Source organism: Panthera onca, chromosome F1, assembly GCF_046562875.1.
Source record: "Panthera onca isolate mPanOnc1 chromosome F1, mPanOnc1 haplotype 2, whole genome shotgun sequence".
Classification (NCBI taxonomy): domain Eukaryota; kingdom Metazoa; phylum Chordata; class Mammalia; order Carnivora; family Felidae; genus Panthera; species Panthera onca.
In genome coordinates, this window is record NC_138355.1 from 36,759,679 (window position 1) to 36,782,470 (window position 22,792).

Below are 22,792 nucleotides of genomic sequence, written 5' to 3' on the forward strand. Positions count from 1 at the left end.
TGTCTCTTTCTGATTCGCCCCATAGTAACTTCCAGCCTACCTTGACCCTCAGGGTCTACTTGGACTTCTAGTGTCAGAAAACTCTAGACCTATCCAGTCTGTACTCACATTCCTTTCATGACAGGGGGACATACACTTTCCAGGTTTTGCCTGGAGCGTGTCCTTATCTTGAAGAGAGCTTAGGCTTTGCCTTAATGCCCTCTGACAGCCCAAGAACAAACACAGTTTATTTTGGAAGTGTACTGATGGGTGGTTTTTTCTAAAACAATCCCCAAAGGCAAGAAGGTGTGGTTGGGCATTCGACATTCTAAATGAGAGAGTTGTTTACTCAACCTTGTTTCTAGGGTCACCGATCATTGAAATAGCAATGACCTCACTGTCTTGAAATAGAAAGAATTACTGTTTCTTTGCAGAAATAATGATAGTTTAATTTACCATTTCCAAGAGGAAAGGAATGCTCGCAGCGACCGGAATTAAAGTTTCTTAATCTCATCTTTTAAAATCATATCCTACCATTTACATATTCAGGCTCTGTTCAGTTTCCACCTGAGGTCACGTCTCCTTATCATTTTCTATGCCCTCTGTCGATTCAAGTTCATAGTCTTCCTTTCTGTAATCAGGTGTCTGGCACTCAGGTATGCACAGAGGAGCCTGCCGGTGGGAAACTATGATTGCCTTTGTTCTTGAACCGCTCTCTGTATGCCCCTGTTTGTAAACATAAAGAACCAAGCAACGAACAAGTCAAATTGAAATCTTGGCCTTTAGAAAATGCTTTCTTGATTTGATCTCATTTCCCAGCAAAGCAATTGGTGGTACCATTTCAGAAGTAAATGAGGTTTGATTGCAGACAGATTTGTCTTTAGAACATCTTTACTCAGGTACTGTTTTTCCTTACCGGAATGTTTAAGGGTCGACTTCCCTGGTTGTCACAGAACCCCTTCATCTAAGCATAAAGTTTTCTCGTTCAATGCGCTTTCCCTGTGGACTGAAGTCTAAGCATGGGGTGCATAAGACGGGGTTTACTTTCTGAAATGCATTGGTCTCACAGGGAACTACCATTCATCTTCCAGAAGAACCAGAGATTCCAACTTTTCCTTTCTATTATAAAACCCTCAAATAAGATCTTTATTCTAAAGAAAATCATTACACTTTTCATATTGTTACCAATAAAAAGGTAAAGCTTACTAATTTTTAATTTCCTTAGCATTTTCTCTCTAAATGAGGAACAGATTGTGGAAGGAAAAAATTTGATAATCGTAGTTGGTTGCTGGCTGCTTTGTTAGCACAATCTATTCCCGAGATTTTATGAGATCTGGCTTACAAAGCACTGGGTGATAAATGATTCAATATTTAACCATGATTTACCTGTACCATGTGGAAGAAAATTATGCTGATGGGGCTGAAATCACAGGAACAGAGATTTTTACATCCCACAGAATGTGTCAACGCGGTGTTGAGTGTGAATCACTCACTCGGGACATAAAGTGTTCTTCTTTTTAGGATCCGGGATTATACCTCAATATAAATGGCTGACGGAAGTAAACAAAACGAGCCCAGTGCACTGCCTGGTGACATGCGGTAATAAAGATCAGCGGTGAGGGATGGAAGGGCTCCCCGGCCATTTCTAGATGTCACAGAAGCAGTTCTTAAACTCCGTGGGTGGTAGAACGCTGGAAAACAGGGACACTAGACCATATGGAGATCGCTACAGCTTCTCGCAAGGAAAGATGAGAAGCAGCTTTGCCTCTTTAAGGGAATGGCGCGCTGAGGGACCATGATCCCTGGGTCTCTCCCTGAAGTCTCGCTACCTATATATTTATTTGAAAGTTTACTTCACCTAAACTGATGAGCTCCAATCTGTTACAACCCAGGACATTTCAGCCACAGGCTACGGGATGTACAGACATCGGGATAGCGGTGCCAACGCAGAGCTGAGTCGAATTAGATCACGTGGTCAGCAGGTTACAGGGGTGTTTACAGTCCTGTCCCCCCCGGATGCGAAAGAGAGCACACCAGCACAACTAAAAATGGTAAAAGCTTTATATTCAGGATGGGAAGGGTAGTAGATAGTTCATCTCCTGGGGAAAAATTTTGCTTTGCTAGACAATAAACCACACGTGCAGGATGACCTATGGGATGGTCACTGCTGGCCCAAAGCAAATGTTAAATAATTTTATTTTGGCTTGGCTTCTTGGTGAACAGGCAATTTCAGAAGCAGCAGATATCTTGGGAGAGAGGTAACTTGGGGGCAGGGGGGACCATATAACAGGAAGGGGTGCAGGTAAAAAAAAGGATGATGCTGGAGAAGAAGCTGGGAAGCTGGAAGGAAGGTCCAGGGGTCCACTTTCTACTCTCATTATATTAATCCTCAGACCTTGGAAAGTCTGACTGGGCTACTATTCCGACTTAAGGCCAAGCTACTATCCTGTGTCTTATTAACCTGATGCATCTGTGGCCAAAAGCACAATCTGGCTTTGCTCTATCCCTTTTCTATAAATCCCCATCAAGTTAACCAGATTTGTAGTCACAGCCAATAAATATACCATACGCTGGCCTTTCTCAAGGCCCAAGGCATTTTACTTGTGTCCAGGCCAAGAATTAAAATGAGATTTCAAGCCCCTTAAACTGATTCTGGGTCTTGCAGTTAGGCTGACAAATGACATTATTCTTGTCGAATCCAGCAGGTGCCAAAGTCCTTATCCTCAAAATCTGATGGCTTTGGATGTAGATCAAGGGCCGAGTTTCCTAAAGGTGATGTGACTGATACCACCCAAAATCTCCCATTGCCATTGTCTTAGACTTATTTGGGGCAATTTTCCCTAAACTTTGTGAGGTGTCAGACAGCTTGAAAATCATAGTGCTCTTTGCATAACACTATGAAATATGGATGTATTTAATTCCAGCATTTGAACTAGGGACAATTTTACTGGCAGAAAATGACTATATTATAGGTATGCAACATAAAATGTTGATGCAAAAAACAGGCTCTTGAGGGAGGCACGATCTGTTGTTTCTGAGTCTTGCCATTAATATTCATTTGTTGCTTGTTCATTTGTTTTGTTGTCTGCCTCACAGACAAGCAGTGGAAACCACCAAAGATTTAAGAAAAATTTATGGGAAGAAAATTTAAAATGGAAAACATTCTATCCATTAAGCTATTGTTTCTTCAAAATGGGCAACACTGACATTATTCAATTTCCGCGGTGAAAAATCTTGGATCAGCACGTGGGACATTGGTAATCTTTGAGGAAGAGGTTTGAAAAGTACAGACGGGAATCGGCACGATATAGGTTAAAAACGTGAAACTCAGGATCAGACACACCCAGACTTGAGCCCTCCATCTATATCAGTTACCAGCTCTGTGATTGTGGGCATGCCATTTAACCTTTCTTTGCTATAATAGTCTCTTCTGTAGAATGGTTATAATTGTTAATATCTGAGAATTATGTGAGTAAGGTGGTATATCATTAAGGATGCTTTCATTAGAAGCAAATAAATTTGGCGTAAATTCAGGAAAAGTAATTTATTGCACGGGGTGCCTGGGTGGCTCAGTCGGTTAAGCGTCCAACTTCAGCTCAGGTCATGATCTCACACTCTGTGAGTTCGAGCCCCACGTTGGGCTCTGTGCTGACAGCTCAGAGCCTGGAGCTTGCTTTGGATTCTGTGTCTCCCTCTTTCTCTGACCCTCGCCTGTTCATGCTCTGTCTCTCTCTGTCTCAAAAATAAATAAAAACATTAAAAACAAACTTAAAAAAAAAAGTAATTTATTGCAAGGCTATCGGGACTTTACAATGTCCACAAGAGCCTGAAGAATCAGGCGGTGGCAATGGGGATGAACCAAAGGAGCTCTGGAGGCAGAGGTTGAAAATCTAGCAATAATTTTGTAACAGAAACTAGTCTGAGCATGCTCAATCGAGTGGAACTGACCCAACACGGTCAGTCTCTGACTTTCTGATCCTATTTGAAATATCAGAGAGAAAACATCTAATTGTTCCAGACTGGGTCACTGAGGCCACTTCTTGTTCAGGAGTAAGGGGCATCACTGATTGCAATTTCTCTAACGGATAATATTTCGTGAGATAAAGGCGTTCCAATGAACTGAAATAGGATACTATTAGAAAGGGGGAAATGAATGCCAGAGAGCCTAAAACAAAAATGCCTTCATTTTGCCCCAGCTTTATTGAGGTATGATTGACAAATAACATTGTAATATATTTAAAGTATATAATGTGATGATACGATATACATATACATTGTAAAAGAATTCCCATAGTTGAGTTGATTAACACCTCTATTACATATTTATCTTTTTATCCCTTTTTTGGTGAAAACACTGAAGTTCTACTCTCTTCACAATTTTAATTATACAACATAGTGTTATCAATTATAGTCACCATAAAACAAAAGTGTCTTTTATAGATGAAGTTTGGAGAGTGCCTGATACCTAATAGCTACTCAGCGTATGGCATTTAATCTCACTTTTCTCGTCTCATTTAAGGCAATCAGATGGTTCACACTAGGCGGAGCTGACTTGGGGTTCTAGCTATTACTCAGTACTATTTTGATATTAGCCCAATAATTTTTAAGAGTGTGAGAATCCTAGATCTCTGTGGTTTTCCATCTCCCTGGAATGAGACATGATTCGCTCACAAAAGGGCTTCAAGAGGAGTCCAAGAGTTTCTAAAGATGCAGTTTCTCAGGTCTGGGGCCCATAGAGGTAGCTAAAACCGAGTAACTCTGTCTAATTCACTATCTTCGTGACATTTAAGGACTTGTGGTTACATACATCATTGTTTCCAAGACGTACTTGAAGATCTACATTTGGGATCGTTATGAAAGAAAATCAGTTCTATGATCACCCTTCTGGTCTGTAAATTGTGCATCTCTGATAGATCTTTTCAGAATGAACGTGGTCAAAAAGACTTGTCCCCTTTTTTATCTCTGCTGATTACAAACTAAATCTACAAATGTCCCAGAGAGTTTGGCAAATCTAAACCATCAGCATATGGTAACTTCATTGTTTCTCCTGGGGTGACTGGGAACATTTGTTTGGAGGCATATTTTCACTGCCGACTAGACTCTAAAAGCTACCTTTTATTCTTCCCTCACTTCTTGCTCAGCCTGGTTATTTTATTTGCTAAATTACAGTCTAATTTTATTCTTATATATGTTTGCAATTTCAGGAGAACCTCCTAACTAGGATCTTTTGAAACGCCAACAACTTGCTTTCGACGTTTTAAAACAGACTCATTTCCTCCCAGTTATAATCCAGGTAACAATGTGGGATGACACTCTTTGTACCGGACTATACTTCCCCATTTTACCCTTGTGACCAAATTCACCACATCGCCTCTGGAGTCCTTCATTAAATTATCAGGACTCTACTGCATTTGGGATTGATTTGATGGGGGACTTGGGGGCCATCAGAGCCACAGGGTCGCATCACCAGCTTTCTTTTCCTTTTTTCCTTCTTAAGTCAAAAAATGACTTTGGTTTGTCACAGCCTGACTCATCTATTCAGAAGTTTCTTCCATTAACTCTTTTAATAGTCTCTCTTCCAAGGCTCTGACGAGATTAAAGTTATTTTCCCCCTAGAGGCGGGAAGAGCTCCTGCCTTCCACCATAATTCACTGTCTCCAGCTAATGGGCAGGGGAAGGAGGGGTGGAGGTTATTGCCAGACTAGGCCAAGCTTTGTAATGACTGTGGGGTTATTGAAAAGGTGGAACAGTGAGCGTTCTCTTTTCTCCTTAGGTCTTTGTGAGAATGCTGTTTTTGTCCCGTCTTTCACTCTAGTCTATATAAGGGGTGTTGGGAGACATCCCGTCCTTTCCTATTCACCCCCATACTTCTGGTTTGGCCTTAAACTGCCTTCATTAGTGATTCATTCTTTCAACTTACGGTTCTAGATGTTCTAAAAGTTTTTAGTAGAATACCATACTGAGTTTTATATGTCATTAACATCTCATAAGAAATTTATTTCACACTTAGTGGATAACAGAATTCGAGCCAGAAAGATGAAAAGAGTCAGGGTAGCCTGTGTCCCTGGGTTAGCGGGAAAATGTGTGTCAGAAATTCCCAGAAGTTGAAAGCATCACTAAGAAAGCTTTTGCCAAACTTGATGATGTTTAACCCAGAGCTGGCTGATGTCTATCCCCCATACTCAAATATTGTCTGGATTCCTAAAGGACATGGACACCTATTTTCTATTTCTCAGAATTAAATATTTGCCAACCGCTCTCAGAAAAGTGTGTCCCATTCCTTTTTAAAACGTACCTGTACACCCTCTCTGATCCCTTTCCCTGGCACAAGTAGGGGGGAGATTACAAGGAAGATTTCCAAAGGAAAAGTGACAGGCACTCCCAGGCCACAGATAACATCAGAAGCGTGAGGGAATTAAAAACCATGGGAGGTGACTTATGTTTCCAGCTATGTTTTAATCCTTAGTCCTGGATTTGTCCTCCTTGGTATAAACAAACAAACAAAAACAAAAAAACTAGAAAAATTGGAAAAAAAATATAAGAAGCCAGTGTTTTCAGACATAGATAAAAAGCAGCACCGGACCATGATCCCTGAGGGAGGGAAACAAACAGGTGAGCCCTACCTTTGCCTTGGCTTTCTGCTTGGAAGCAATTTTTTTGAGCACAGTGTGCGGTTGGGAACACAAGCAAAGCGCAATTGTCTGGCTGAGTTGAAGATACAGTAATTGCAATTTGGGGAGGATGAGGAGGCTTAAGTCTGCTGAACCATATTGGCAGGAACTACACAGAGAAAGAACCCTTAAAACCAGCAGGATGGTTCCTCTGAGTTGGTTGTTGAATACTAAATCATATGCTTGTTGGGTAAGACCCTGTAAAGGCGGAGCAAAGAACAAATATCGTGAAAACAAAATAAAACAAAACAAATGGGTAGCTACAAGCCGAATGATTCTTAGAGAGCAGACTAGGATATGGTCAAGTCCCAAGCTGTCAGATTAGAGAGAATCCAGAAGCTCAGATATAAACTAGATATACAGTGAATGTTACTCTAAACATGACAAAATTTAAAATTCTTCTTTTGAAAGGATTAAGAGGGTCTCATGTATTTTAACTGCCAACCCAGACAAAACTCAATACTCTTTGAAGGAAGACAACAAAATCAGTATTTGAAAATATAATATTTACAATGCCAAGCACCCAGTAAAAAATAACCAGATATGGAAAAAAAGCCGGGGACCATGGAGAGGGGGAAAGAAAAGTGGGACCCATAATTAAGAGAAAAACCAATCTATAGAAGCAGATGCAGAAGTGATAGAAAGAACAGATAAACAGCTATTATAAGCATAAAATCACTATTATATATATATTCAAGGATTTAAAAAAAATAAGATCATAAAAAGGAGGGAAATGAAAGATATAAAATTTAATCAAATGGAGTTTCTAAAGCTGGATAATACAGTATCCAGAATTAAAAATTAACTTAATGGGAGTAACAGCAGCTTATAAACTGCAAGGAAAGAATCAATGAACTTGAGAGTACAACAATAGAAGTTATCCAAGCTAAAGCATAGAAGGCAAAAAGAATGAGAAAGACTAGATGTTTGAGAAAACATCAAATAACCTAATGTATGTAGTTGGAATCTTAGAAGGAAAAGAGAGAAGAAGAAAATATATTTGAATGAATAAGTTCAATTTCCCCCCCACATTTGATAAAAGATATATGCCTCCAGATATAAAAAATCTAACAAAACTCAAGCGGGATAAACAAAGAAGCCACACCACAGGGCATTATAATGAAATAACTGAAAACCAATAATAAAGAAAAATCTAAAAAAGTGTCTAAGAGGGAATAAGATACACAGGGCAAAAAACAAAAAAAAAAAACAAAAAAAACCCACAAAAAACAAAAAACCCAAAAAACAACAAACAAAAACCTACAGATTTTCCATCAAAATAATATGAGCCAAAAGATAGCGTATACATATTTTTACAGTTCTGAAAGAACAAAACAAAAACAAAGATAAAAAGTCAACCTCTCAGGGGTGCCTGGCTGGGTCAGTTGGTGGAGTATGGGACTCTTAACCTTGGGGTCATGAGTTCAAGCCCCATGTTGGGTGTAGAGCTTACTTTAAAAAATTACACAAAAATATTTTTAAAAAAGTTAACATCTCAACCTAGAAATCTAAAAGCAATGACTATATCCTTCAAAAATGGTAATAAAAGTTTAGATCTATACAGAGGACCGAGGAACACTAGAAATGATAAGTGTATGAGTAAATATGTTTTTTTAAAACTTATTTAAGAGATAATTGCCCATTTAAAGCAAAATTAATAATAATGCAAGTGGAGCTTATGACATTTGCAAAAGTAAAAAGACCATAATATATAAGTATAAGACCATAATAGCACAAAAGAGAGATGGGAAGATCTAGGAACTCTGTAATTAACTCCTCATTTTGTTCAAGAAGTAATATGTTAAATGTAGATTGTGTTAAGATAAAGATGTGTAAACCCTATAGCAATGGTTAATTTTTTAAAGATAATAAGCCAACAATAAAATAAAGTGAAATAATAAAACATACTTAAAAAATTCAAAGGAGACAAAAAAAGAAGTAGAAAGATACAGAGAAACATGGAATAAATAGAGAGTAAATAACAATATGACAGACTTAGTCAAACAAATCCACAGGTGTATTGAATAAAATAGTTGAAGTGAAAGACAGCCAGTGTCCTATTGGATGGGAAGGCAGAACCTAACTAGCTCTGGCCTAGAAGAAAGTCTTTTACATATGAAGATGGAGGTAAGATGAAAGGGGAAGGACAGGAAAAGTATACCAAGGAAACCAGAATCACAGGAAACTGCAGTGACTATATGAATAAAAGTCGATTTGAGGACAAGAAATGTTTTTGTAGACAAAAGAAGACATTTTGCAATAATAAAAGGGTCAGTCCAAGAGGAAAGTGTAATAATCAATCCTAAACGTGATTGGAAAACTTGACATTTACTTTGCTATAATTGGAGATTTCTATACACCTCGCTTGGCAATTGAAAAGAAAAATCAAGTGGACCAAGTGAAAAGAAAATCAGGGTAATACGTATAGAGAAGATTCGAACATCATTGTCAACTACTTTAATTTCATTGACACTTATGTATACAAAAATGAAAGCATATATATCTTTTAAAGTGCACATAAATATTCACCAAAATAGACCATATGCAAGACAAAAACGAGTCTTAGTAAATTTAGATGAATTGGAGTCATTCAGGGTATATTCTTGGACTACAATATAACTAAATTGGAAATAAATGAAAAGTATACTTCTAGAAAATCACTTAATCTTTGGAAAATTAGCAACAGACCCCTAAATACTTTATGTGTCAAAGAAGAAATCTCGGGGGCAATTGGAAAATATTTTGAACTTGATAATAATAAAGTCATAATATGTTACGATTTGTGAGAACACCTGAAAGAGTGCTTAAAGAGAAAACGTAGATGTTTACATTAGAAAAGAGGTGCCGAAAATCAAGGATCTCCTGTAAAAGCCAAAAAACAAGAACAAATTATCTCAAAGTCAGTAGAAGAAAGAAAATAAAAATAGTAGTTGAAATAAATGAAATAGAGAATAAAAAATAGAAGACAATCAGTAAAGCCAAAAACTGATTCTTTGAGAAGTTAAAATTATTAAATATCTTGCTAGAACGACCGAGAAAAAAAAAATGAAAAGGAAAATTACCAATATTGGAAATGAATGAGGAAATATCACTATAGACTCTCCAAACACTAAAAAGGTAATCAGGTATAACTTTTTTCACTTAATCAATTTTGAGCATTTTCCCATGGGGGGAAAAATCAGAAAATATTAGAACTTTACGGCAACATATTAAACAAGTTAGATGAAATGGAAAAAATTCCTTTAAAGAATGATATTACCAAAAATGATACAAGAAGAAACAGAATACCTGAAAGGCTTTCCATCTATTAGATATATTAAATTCATAATTTAAAATTTTTCTACAGGGAATACTCCAGACCCAAATTATTGAATTATATCAAATATCTGAGGCAGAAATAATACCAATCCAACACAAATTAACTCAGAAACTGCTTTCAAACTCAAATATGAGACCAATATTATTCTTATAGCAAAGTCAAACAAAGACATCTCCCAAGAGAAAACTACAGACCAATATTCCTTCTAAACATGGATGTAAATATTCTTAACAAAATAGTAGCAGACTGAGTCCACAATATATAAAAAGGATTATAAACTGAGAGATGAGATTTATGCCAGGAATGTAAGGTTGAATTAGCTGAGAAAAATTTAAAAGAACCTAATAGATGAAGAGACATATCATATTTATGGACTAGAACACTCATAATTGTTCACATGTCAATCTCCCCAAATTGATCTATAAAATCATATCAATTTTATTCAACATTTCCACCAGGCCTTTTAAATAGCAATTTATAAGCTGATTCTGGTATTTAGATGGGTATAAAAAAATCCTAGATTATTCAAACCATTTTTTAAAAAGAATAAAGTTTTAGGACTCACAGTATATGATTTTAAAACTCATTGTAAAGCTGTAGCTATTGAGACAGAGTGATATTGATGGAAGTATAGAGACACAGACCAATAAAACAGAATAGAGAATCTAGAAATAGGCCTAAAAATAATCAATTTATTTTTGACCAATTGCCAAGACATGTCAATAGGGAAAGAATAATGCTTTCAATAAATGGTGCTGGCACAGTTAGATATCTCTAAAGAAAACAAACAAACAGCAATAGTGAATCACAGCCCTTACTTTACAAGATACACAAAACCAAACATAATCAAAATGGGTTATAGACCTAAATATAAATACTAAAACTATAAAACTTCTAGGAAAAATGCATAGGAAAAATACTTGTAATTTGGGATAGGCAAACATTTTTTAGACAAAGCGCAAAAATCCTGTAATTTGGACTTTGCCAGAATTTAAATTTCCGTTCTTCGAAAGACACCATTGAAAAGATTTTTTAAAAGACAAAGTTTACAAGGGGAAAATATATTTATAGCACGTACCTTGGACAAAGGACTTGTATCCAGAATAAAGAACTCTTACAACTTAGAAAAAACAAAACAAAACCACAATTAAAAAGAAAAGGCGAAATATTTGAACGAACACTTCACAAAGCAAGATATAATCATGGCCAATAGGCACATTAAAAGATGCTTGGCATCATTTGACATCAGGAAAATGCAAATTTAAACAATGCTACAACTTATATCTACTAAAGTTAAGAAGATAAAGCTAAAGCTTTATGCTGAACAAGAGAAGCTACCTACAAAAGAATAAATACCATGTGATTCAGTTTAGATAAGATTCTGAAACAAGGAAAATGCATCTATAGCAACAGAAAACAAATCAGTGGTTTTCTGGATCATGAATGAGGGAGAATTGATTAAAAACAAAAAAAAAAAAAAAAAAAAAAAGGGAGGGGGGTCCCAGGGAAATTTTGAGGGATTATGGAAATATGATCTATCTTGACGGGCATGGTGATTACACAGGTCTCTATTTGTTAAAACTCAGTGAATTGTACACTTTAAATCTATGCATTTCATTACTGATAAGTGGTATCTCATTAAGTTCTATTTCAAAGTTAATAAGAAAAAGTGAAGAGTGGGAAGGGCTTTAAAATTCTCAAATTTAGGCATGTCCTTAATTTGTTGGTCCCATAGCATAGCAAGAGTATAAACAGGGATTCCTGTATGTCTGAAGATTTAGGAAGTATCATACTGAGATAAAAAGTCTCACATAAAATATATTCTTGACCTCTTACCCTCACACAAATACCTGAATTATGACCTGGAAGCCAGATTTGAGCTTAGGATTCTGGGACTCCCATGACCTAGAGCACTGTCATATATATAGACTGTTAGCTTTTCTTTTTTTTTTTTTTTTTTATTTTTTTTTTATTTTTTTTTATTTTTTAATTTTTTTTTTAAATTTTTTTTTTAACGTTTATTTATTTTTGAGACAGAGAGAGACAGAGCATGAACAGGAGAGGAGCAGAGAGAGAGGGAGACACAGAATCTGAAACAGGCTCCAGGCTCTGAGCTGTCAGCACAGAGCCTGATGCGGGGCTCAAACTCACGGACCGTGAGATCATGACCTGAGCCGAAGTCGGACGCTTAACCGACGAGCCACCCAGGTGCCCCAGACTGTTAGCTTTTCATCCACCCCAATTTTCTTTCTATCTATCTATGCTTCACATAACGCACATGGACATCTCAACTTCTATGTGCAAATTCTGCCCACCTGGCCCACAAAGCACTGCCTATTGGCCATTCCTGTGGGGTTGCACACTGAGAGTGTAGTTCACTCTTGCAAAGACAGACCCAGGAGGAGGTACATACAGGCCCTGGAGAGTGGCTTGGGGTCATGTGAGTGGGAAATTACAGTCTCACAACCTGATCTAGAGAGGGACATGGGATCTAGGTAAGCACCAGTCGTGGTTCCAAGGACTACTTGCCTGATGGGGAGATTGTAGCTGGATGACAAGCAGAAAAGGGCCTCTAATACAGGATTCCAGCCAGGGTCTGGAACTCTCTCTCCCTGGTCTGAGAGCTGCATTGACCAAAGGGCAGGCATCTCAAATACTTTTGCCAGGAAGCTATCATGAGAGGACTCTCAGAGGAATAATTCTTCCTTCCAATCCTTTTATCTTCTCCCCTTCCTTCCTTCCTTCCTTCCTTCCTTCCTTCCTTCCCTCTTTCCTTTTTTAAGGACTCACAGTATATAGTTTTAAAACTCACTGTAAAGCTGTAGCTATTGAGACAGAGTGATATTGATGGAAGTATAGAGACACAGGCCAATAAAATAGAACACAGAATCTAGAAACAGGTCTAAAAATCAATAATCAATTTATTTTTAACCAAGTTGCCAAGACATATCCATTCCTTCCTTCCCTCCTTTGTTCCTTTTTTCCTTCCTTCTTCCTTTCTTCTAAGTATGCATTGATACAAATCAATTTGGCATAAGCCTTTGTAGTTGAGCAAAGCAATGTAACCCATGGTACCTATTCTTGAAGGAATTTACAAACCAGTTGGAGAAATAAGATAGAAACATGTGGAAAACAATTCAACCAAGGCATGTTATGATGCAATGCATTATTGGCTGTAAGATCCTTGGAAAGGGGGTTCAGTGTGCATTAGCATAGTTAGAAAGTCCCTGATATTCAAGTCAATCAATAACTCGACTTGGGAAAGCTAAGTAAAGATTAAGGAACTGGGGACAAGAGGTATTCTCAGGACTAAATGGCATTAGCAAAGACGTGACTATGGGAATACACATGGCAGGTTTTAGGAAAGAATAAATCAGTCCAGCTATAGATGAATATGCAATAAAGAAAAAGCCTCGGTTTTAAAGCTAGAAACTTGAACATACATTTGGAAAGCTAGGTCGGGGACGGATTAGAGGGAATAGAGCTCTATAGAAAGTATGTAGTCACTAACAATGAAAATATCTGGTATACTCGAAAGCTTACAAAACTTGTTCTCGTGCATTATCTAAGCTGATCTTTACGAACTTTGGAGGATGTTTTGTATGGAGGGAATACAATGTTTCATAGAAGGGAATGACTTGCATATGCTTACAGTGTTAGCCATGGTGGAGCCAGGACTCAAACTCAGGTCTCTGGGCTTGCACACTTAAATTCTCACCTTGTGGAATATGGCCTCGTAGGTAAAGTATGCCCTAGTTACTCTCACTAATGACAATAGCATCTTCTATAGGGCACTTCACCTGTGTGTTTGAATGAATGAATGAATGAATGAATGAGTTGAAATACGAGAAGGAACTGGAACAAACTGCACAGTAGAATCACCTAGCAGATGGGGCACCTGGGTGTCTCAGTTGGTTAAGTGTTTGATTTCTGCTCAGGTCATGATCACGTGGTTCGTGAGTACAAGCCCCACATTGGGCTCTCTGCTGTGAGCCCAGAGCCCTCTTTGGATCCTCTGTCCCCCTCCCCCTCTGCTCCTCCCCCCCCCCCCCCCCGCCTCTCTCTCTCTCTCTCTCTCTCTCTCTCAAAGTAAATAATAAACTTAAAAAAAAAGAGAATTACCTACTGGAGTATCTAAACATACTAATGCCTAGGATCCATACCAGAGATTTCCTATTTGTGTTGGGTTTTTCCACCCATGGCAAAGGTTACCATCTAGGCCTCCCATAGACCTTCCCCAGCCAAAGTCATATCACCACATAAATGTGTTTGGGACGAGGGTCACACGCTTTCTTTAAATGGAGCTATGGGCAACTCAATTCTTTTAGGACAGAAGGCGATCCTACATAATTTCAATAAATTAAACAAAAATGAACACGGCTTCCGGAGCTAACAGGGGCAGATTTGGGGCTGAGTGAGCCTGTGACAGGTCTGGAAAATGTAAGAGGGATGACTTCTTTTTCCTCTTGCCTTTGTAATATTTCCAATAACTGTGCCATTAAACTCCTTAGATAACATTAAAAATTATTTAACAGAGAGCCTTCATGAACAATGAAGTGAGAGCCTCCTGTCTGGACCATCCACACGGTATGCATACCAAACAGGCACGCTGGTGTTCATCCCAGGATCTCTGCCTGGTACACAGGGAGAGAAAGCAGGAGAGCAAGGAACTGAAACAGGGAGAGAACGGGTGTGAATTTCTAGATAACAATGCAGATGAACTAGTTTTCCTTAAACCCCTCCAACTTCATTCTCTGAACATTCGTGCCCTTGTGTGGTTCCTATAGGTTTGGAAACAGAGTGCAAAGGCCTGACAGTAACAGCTGTTAAAGACTCCCTGCAGATGAAAATGAAAGCCAAACTAGCATGCACATGTGAAAGGGATTATCAACCAAATGTGTTGATTTTATCCCTGGGTCTTTGCAGCAAAAAATGTATGTCTCCTGAATAATAATGATGTCTTGCACTCCCATCATGCCTTCCTTTCCAGGACTCTGAAAGATTCTATTTTGTCATTTGTCCACTTATGGGGAAGGAGGGAAGAGAGACTGTAAATGTTTCCTAGGGTGACCAACCACCTCGGTGTGACGGGTTTCAGTACTGAGAGTCAGCCTCATGGCATCCCCAGGAAGCCCTCAGTCAAGGGCAAATCGGGACAGGGACCGTTGGTCAACGGAATTTCTCCCAATGTTTCATGTGAGATTTCTGAGTTCTGTGGTGACACAGTTCCCTGCACTAGGGGTAAGAGGACCTGCTATTGTTTTTTAAATGTATAGACACAAATATTGTATACTTGTTAAAGAAAAATTAAGACGTGTGTGTGTGTGTGTGTGTGTGTGCACGCACGTATGTGGAAAGAGAGGAAGGCATAGACATATATAAGCATGTATTATATATACACATATATATATTTGTATTTATGGAATTGTATATTTGTGTGTATATATATATATATATATATACACAAATGCCCTCCCACATACTGCTTTGTTACCTGTTTTTCATTCTTCATGTACCTTAGCATGAATAATGAATATCTTTTCAAGACTATATTGTATCTAGAGCTGTAATTATTATTTTTTAAATTTTTTTTAATGTTTATTTATTTTTGAGACAGAGAGAGACACAGCATGAGCAGGGAAGGGGCAGAGAGAGAGGGAGACACAGAATGTGAAGCAGCCTCCAGGCTCTGAGCTGTCAGCCCAGAGCCCGACGCGGGGCTCGAACTCACAAACTGTGAGATCATGACCTGAGCCGAAGGCGGACGCTTAACCGACTGAGCCACCCAGGCGCCCCTAGAGCTGTAATTATTTTTTCAAGATGCGTGGTGTTTCACGATAAAACTATTCTATGCTGCATTCAGCCAATCTCCAACGGTTGCCTCCATATATACATACACGGCATATTGTTGCTTTTAAAAATTGGCCTGCAAATAACACCATTATCATATATAATTGAAGATCTTCTGATTGCTCCTAGTTCATGTCAATGTCCACATAGTTTATCTTTCCCAAATCCCAACTATTTTAAAATGAGTTCCCCCGGGGCGCCTGGATGGCTCAGTCAGTCAGCATCCGACTCTTGATTGAGGTTCAGATTATGATCTCGTGGTTTCGTGAGTTCAAGCCCTGTGTTGGGCTCTGTGCTGACAGCGTGGAGCCTGCTTGGGATTCTCTCTCTCCCTCTCTCTCTGCCCCTCCCCTACTTGTGCTATCTCTATCAAAATAAATAAACTTTAAAATAAAATAAAATAAAATAAAATAAAATAAAATAAAATAAAATGGGTTTCCCCCGAACAAATCCTGAAACAAGGATTTTGAGGTAGGTGATTTATTTAGGATGTGATTCCAGGTGGCCCAGTAAGACAGTGAGACCGATCATAGGTGAATGACTGAATGGGTTTCTTGTGTGGGAACTGGGGCTCAGTACAACTCAGGGCCTTCTGAGACGTTGTAAAGCATACTTCAGAACAGGGTGTCAGAAGGGTGGTGAGGTTGGGGAATTTTCCCATTAATTTCCTTCCCTCCGTGATTAGAAGTCACTTTTGAGACGTGAACTTTGCATGTCATGTAGGCCAAGGAAATGTCTGTGGTCAGAGAACATCCCCAGGCAGAGATGCGGAAAGCTACGAGCATTTCTGAGAACTGTCTAGGGTGACCTCCAGGGTGGACCAAGGAGGTATAGGAGGGCACCCACAGCATCTGCCCCTCTGCCTCTCAGCCCCTGACTTTGTCTTCTCTGATGAGGTTGTATTACCCCCACCGCAGCATCTGTTGGTAGCAATTTCTATATTACCTCATAACATCCCACCGTCCAGCCCTGTCCTGGCTCTCTCACTCCCTCCGGGCCCCCAACCTAATAATTGGTTTATCGCATTGGAAGCCGTCACACGTTGACCCAACCATTCTTTCTCTGTCACACATCCCCTTCAAGGCGTCATTTCCCTCCTTCGCCATCATCGTAATCATACCCTTCGGTATTTCCTCAACTCTCTTGCCTCTCTCTCTTCAAATTGTGCTAGTCTGGAAAAATCCCATTCCTTAGTCAAGTCCAAACGTCTGTCTAATTTATGCGTGTAGCCTCATTGTATTTTATTTTATTTATTTATGTTTTTAACATTTATTTATTTTTGAGACAGAGAGACACAGAGCATGAACGGGGGAGGGTCAGAGAGAGGGAGACACAGAATCTGAAACAGGCTTCAGGCTCTGAGCTGTCAGCACAGAGCCCGACTCGGGGCTCGAACTCACGGACCGCGAAATCATGACCTGAGCAGAAGTCGGCCGCTTAACCGACTGAGCCACCCAGGTGCCCCATCCTCATTGTATTTTAGACATACCACCTTCTCTCTCCTTAAGCCTCCAAAATCTACCCCACCCTCACACTCAACTGGTTACATTGCTTCTTTGAGGAACTGAATCACTCAGAAGAGAACGTTCCAAGTTTCCACAGTGCAGCCGTCTCCCTTTTGCATCTGTACCCTCCTGTTACTTTTTGCCTGAATATTCACCTCAGGGTCATATCTCAACGGCTGAGTTTTGTGCTGGGGGCTGTCCCCTCTTGCTTCCCTGAGGACAGAACTAATTCTTTGCTCTTTCCCCTACATCATCTGTTTTTCCCTAGGCCACTTTCATCGAGACACAAACATGGTAAGTATTCCTCCTGTGCTAGAGATATTTTCTCGAGATCACACCCCCCTCAAACTTTTGCCTCTTTGTTTTTGCTCCCCTTTATAGCAAAACACCTCAAAATAGTCTTTTAAACTTATCGTCCGCCATTTTCCTCATCTTATCTCCTAAATCAATGTCAATCAAGTTTCCATCACCACCACTGCAACAATAAACCACTTGTAAATGCCAATATTGATAAATCCACATTAATAAACTCAATGGCTGGTTCTCGTCCCTCATCTTACTCGTAGCTGCATGGAGCTCAAGCTGATCCCTTTCTTTCCCTTGCTATATGTTCCCCACTAGACAGTATTATTTTTGGTAATCGTTTTAACTCACTGATGCCTTCTTCTCAATCTCCCTCTTCACCTCTGGAAACTCTAAGATTGGAAATGTCTGGGCTGAATTCAACACCATTATTAGTCTCTGTTTATATCTGATTCCAATGTCTATATGCTCTTTATCTACTCTCATGTCTTTAATCAAGCTCCCAGCTTTAATTACCACCTGTCTGCTGGGAAGTCCAAATTTATATCTGTAGTCTAAACTTCTCCCTGATCTCTAGAATAATATACCCAACTCTTGTTCAACAGCTCTATGCGGAGGTCCAAAAGACATATCAAATCTCAGATGCGTAAACCCAAAACACATGATCTTCTCACTCAAGCCTGCTCCTTCTTTTCAATCTCTCCGTCTCAGTAAACGGAAACTCCATCCTTCCAACTGTTCATTCCAAAACCTTGTAGCTATCTGTATGCCTATGCTTTTGTCACATATTATCTCAAATCCGTCAGCAAATCTTCTAAGCTCCCACACTCAAACTACAACTGAAGTCAACAACCAGGCTGGTCTAAGCCGCTGTTATTTCTCGCCTGGATTACCGTGATAGCCTCCTAACTGGTCTTCTGCTGCTGGCCTTTCCTCTGTGAAGTTTAATCTCACCTCCAAAGTGATTCTTCCAAGAATTGAATTATATTGGTTATTCTTTGTTTAAGATCCACTAATAACTTCAGAACCCACTCAGTAAAAGCCTATAAGGCTTGGCATGGTCAGACCCCACAGTATCTCCATGACCTCATCATTTCCTCCTCTCCTCCCCCTTTTCCACTTTACTCCAATCCCGACGACCTCCTCATTATTCTTCAGTTGGGTCAGACAGACTACCACCCCGGTATCTATGTCCTTGCTGGCATCTCTGTAGCATACCCCCTCTTCTATTGAAGTTACTCAAATTTCACTTCTCAGGTGTTTGCTGACCACCATATTTAATACCGTAGCCACCACATTCCCACAGCCCCCCACTCGCTATGCCTTTCCAAACTGTATTGTTACCATAACAGTCATCAACACGTGGCGTGATGTTTTTAAAGCACATTCATTTATTGGTTATATCTCTTTGTCCTAGAATGCAAGCTTCATAAGAGCAAGGATTCTATCTTTGGTTCTCTGTTCCTAGAAAAGTGCCTGGCATGTGGCTGGTGTTTAACTGATATTTGTTGAAGAAGCGATTAAATGAGAACCTGGTTTGGTCTCCCAAACAGGTTTTTCCATTTATTAGCTGTGTGACCTTAGGCAAGTCTCTGGAACATCCCAGCTATATTTCCTCAGCCATACAGTCGTATAGCAAAACCTAATTTATGGTACTGTTGTAAGGAGTCATGTTTGCAAAATATCCTATTGTAACACTCGGCATGAAATACACATTCAATAAATATCCACGGAGTCTATTTTCCCTAAACAGAGACTACAAAAATTTCTTACAAATTACAGAATTTATTTCTTCCGTCTTTCCTACCCTACCACCTGCCCTCAGGTATTTTCACCTCTGCTTTTATTTTCCATGCATTTTGCGAAGCAAATAGCAATTGTTCACCTTGGGCCGCTCAATTGACAATGTAGGTGTTACTAGTGCCTGGTGTCAAATAATCAGACCTTCCTTCCTTCCTTCGTTCCGTGTCTTTATTGTCGACCTAAAAGACCATGTGTAGGAGATTTAATAGCCTTGGAAGAAACTGTCCCATGAGCTTAAAATTTAATTATGAAGCTAAAATGTCACCCTTCCAACAGTTGGATATGAAGCAAAATGACTCAGATCTAGTTATTAGATGTATGCAGGAATGAATGTTTTGATGGTTACAAATGTAGAGAAAGCTCTCTTGAGAGAGGTAATATTTGATCTTAACCCTGAAGGATGGATAGGTATGTCGCTCACAGTAATTAATGTCAACGACAGCAACAAACCCCAAAAGAAGAGATGCTCAACATAATAAGTGTTTATTGGTTGCTTGTGTCACACTTTGATGTGAATGGAGGGGCTCTTCTCGGTCAGTGCTCTCTCAAACGACAACGCACATGATCTTCTAGATATGCCCTTTGCACTGTCTTCTAAGACCACCAAGGGCACCCTTTATCTCTGCTAGCCCCTCAATAAAACAGTTTATAGGGTTAAATACAGAGTCTTGATTCAGTGTGACCTGAAGAGAGTGCTACTCTGATTTGGAGCTGCCAGTGAATGGTTTTAGGTTTCACAAAGGCTTGAAAGCAAGAGAGTATTGTGGCCAGTGCCCCAGAGAGGGTGTGTGGGTCTCAGGGGTGTGGGATCGGAGAAAAATGGTGGACCATTCTCAACATTTTATACCATAGGACAAACGAGAAGGCACTTGAGACTGGCATGGAAATGTATGGGTCTGTTGAAGAGACAGAAACACCTATAAATCAGGCAAACAGGTGTGCATGGGATTACAGGTTCATTAATGAAGCGATGGACCTTTGAGAGAGAGAGAGATTGCATTTCAGAAATTGTCATAAAGTGGTTTGTTTATGATGAGGCTTGTGACCTTGGAGGCTGCACGATGGCACCCTGCATCTCTTGTGAAGATTACAGTGTAATTATTACTCTAATGGGCTGCAAGCGAAGACTTTAACTAGAAAGTTCCTATTTTCTCTCTCAGAAGGGTATGCACGGGTGAGATATTGGGACTAACTCAAAGGTAAGGTATTGCTTAAAACCATTTCAGCAAAGAAAAGAGAAGAAAAATGAAATTTCTAGGGAAATTCATTTAAAGTTTCATTTAAAGTTTATTTATTTTTTTTGGTGGGGGGACACCTGGGTGGCTCAGTTGGTTGATATCTGACTCTTGGTTTCAGCTCAGGTCATGATCCCAGGGTCGTGTGATTTGAGTCCCATGTCAGGCTCCAAGCTGAGCATAGAGTCTGCTTAAGAGTCTCTTTCTCTTCTTCTGCCCCTCTCCCCCACTCGTATTCTCTCTCTCTATGAAAGAAAGAAAGAAAGAAAGAAAGAAAGAAAGAAAGAAAGAAAGGAGGGAGAAAGGAAGGAAAGAAAGAAAGAAAAAATAAAGAAGGAAGGAAGGAAAGAAGGAAGGAAGGAAAGAGAAAGAAAGAAAGAAAGAAAGAAAGAAAGAAAGAAAGAAAGAAAGAGAAAGAAAGAAAAAGAAAATAAAAGTTTGGTTTTTTGTTTTTTAAGTAATCTCTACACCCAAAGTGGGGCTAGAACTCATGACCCTGAGATCAAGAGTTACATGTTCCTCCCTGAGCCAGCCAGGTGCCCCAGCCCTTCCATTTAAAGGTGGGTTGCATACCTTCCAAGATAAGCAGTACCTATTTTTCCTCGATGTGTCTCTCTTTCTCTCTCTTTCCTACCTTTAGCTTTATCTCCAATTCCATTTCTTTCTCTCTGTATTAGTTTTGGTTTTTCTATCTACATGTCTGTCTGTGGACCAGCCTTATCACTCATATCTGGCCATGTGCCTCTGTTCTAAGGGATGATCAACTTTGTCCAACAGGCCATATAATCCTCCACACTTTTATGAAATAATGACTAAGTGCCTCTCTTTTCCAGTGTTACGCCAGGCCAAAGAAAAAGAAACCCAAACCGAAGCCATTAATTCCAGTCTCTCATGTAAGCAGGATGTTTTCCATAAAACAAACAATTATCCAAGATGGGGACTATTCCAGTGGACATAACAGATGATCTCTAACCAGTTTGTAATTTCTGTAACAGTCTATACCAGACTAGCCGGACCTGGACTTTACTCTTAACTACCTCTGGTTCCGCAACAGAATTCTCCAATGCCTCTTTGATGATCGACTTCAAGGCACTTTTACAGCAGCTGAGAGTTGACTTTACCTCACTCTGGAAGAGGCGCCATCATCCGCCCGTTTGGTCTTAGTAAGAAAGCCATGCAGAGACATGAAGAAAGGGGTGAGATTATCTTTTTCTTCGTAAGGCTTTGTCCCAGAGAAAATGAGGAATTTTACGAAACGAACCTAATAATATTTCATATTTATCAAACACCTAATGTGTGCTGAACTGTGCTAAGCATTTTAGAGACACAAACTCATGTAACATGCACAACAACCCTGAGGAGTACTTACTCTTGTCAAGAAACTGAGGCTTAGTGAGGAAAGTAACACACCGGAGGTCCCACCATCTGTAAGGAGCGGAACCATGTTTCACGTTCAAGGTTGACTCAAAAGTCCCCGTGATTGTGTGGCTACTGAGGGCCATACATTAAGGCCACATAACTGCTGAGCAGTTCTTAACTAGTAGGCATTTTTTCTGGAAAAAATTTTGAAAGTTTATTTCTTTATTTTGAGAGAGAGAGGGAGAGGGAGTGAGCAGGGGAGGGGCAGAGAGAGAGAGGGAGAGAGAGAGAATCCCAAGGAGGCTTTGCACTGTTAGTGTGGAGCCTGACATGGGGCTGGAACTCGTGAACCCTGAACTCATGACCTGAGTCAAAATCGAGTTGGTCCCTCAACCAACTGAGCCACCCAGATATCCTTCGTAGTAGGCATTATTATCTCCATTTTATATGTAGGAAAACTGAGGTCTAGAAATTAAGTATTTGACTAAGAGAATGTAGCTGGGAAGAGGTTATTTTGCATTTATACTCAGGCTTACCGAGTACCAAAGTACTTCACTCCTCAGAGTACTGTCTTTCTCAGCCTACTGCCTCTCGAACTCATTGCAGTCAAGATCTTATGTTCTTATCTCCAAGCTGGATCCCTGAGAGTGAAAGTTATTTTCTCCCCTCAGTATCAATCACCAAGTCAAAAATCGTATTTATTATTGGTTTTTTTAATACCTAGCATCTGCGAAGTTTGGTGGTCAGAACTGAAAGAGGTAGGAAGAC

The 22,792-nt window shown here is 39.5% G+C and overlaps 1 long non-coding RNA gene across 1 annotated transcript; it reads left to right on the top strand.

Moving 5' to 3' along the window:
• Window positions 1-1,986: 1,986 nt before the first annotated feature.
• On the top strand, window positions 1,987-21,870 carry LOC132685741 (uncharacterized). The gene is made up of 4 exons (XR_009613296.2): window positions 1,987-2,030; window positions 5,184-5,272; window positions 21,499-21,558; window positions 21,661-21,870. It is a non-coding gene; the product is annotated as an uncharacterized LOC132685741 (long non-coding RNA).
• Window positions 21,871-22,792: the final 922 nt, after the last annotated feature.